This window comes from Solanum tuberosum, unplaced genomic scaffold, assembly GCF_000226075.1.
Source record: "Solanum tuberosum cultivar DM 1-3 516 R44 unplaced genomic scaffold, SolTub_3.0 scf00018, whole genome shotgun sequence".
NCBI lineage: Eukaryota > Viridiplantae > Streptophyta > Magnoliopsida > Solanales > Solanaceae > Solanum > Solanum tuberosum.
Window position 1 is genome coordinate 174,902 of NW_006238944.1, and position 877 is coordinate 175,778.

Sequence of the window (877 nt, forward strand, 5' to 3'; positions counted from 1 at the left end):
GTTGAATACATGTTACAGTACCAGGCCAAACTAAGACAAAACCAGAAATTTATCCAAACAGACAAGTCATATATTGCAACAGATTAATTACATAATGCAACAGATCAATTACCGGTTGAAACAGATGACTCATCTGTTATAATAATTGACTTACATGTTAGATAAGCTTATGGTTCTGGACATGTATCCAACAAGTGAATCATCTGCTGCAACGGATGACCTACTTGTTGCAATAGATGATTGACTTGTTGGTACAATGATTGTGCATATGATTTTTAATTGTAATAGCCACTCAACTTTACTATACAATCATCATTAAATATTTTTAATAGATTCCTTTAGGTACCATTAATGGAAGAATCAATAACAATAGTTGTTGATTGTTATGGTGAATGGATTGAGAAGAACAATATATTTATTTGGCGTTGGAAGGATGGTGACATGTCAGAGTCAATATTGATGACCGTCCAAAGGGATATTTTGTATAATGATTTTGTGAACTCAATCATTAGCTATTGTGGACTAAATTGTCAACCAAATGATCTTGTCATCAGTTACATGCACAAGTCATTTGAAAATCAGAGGTCCCTACCTTTTAAGATAAGCAATCAACTTCGTTTACGTGCTTATCTGAGTGATGCAACTAGGTTCGTTTTAAAGGTGTACGTTGCTGAAAAATCAATAGAGAATGAAAATGTAAAATAAGACCAACAAAATCTGTTAAATGATGAATTGAATGGGATGAACATGAATATTTCAAATGATGAACTGAGTGATGCAACTAGGTTCGTTTTAAAGGTGTACGTTGCTGAAAAATCAATAGAGAATGAAAATGTAAAATAAGACCAACAAAATCTGTTAAATGATGAATTGAATG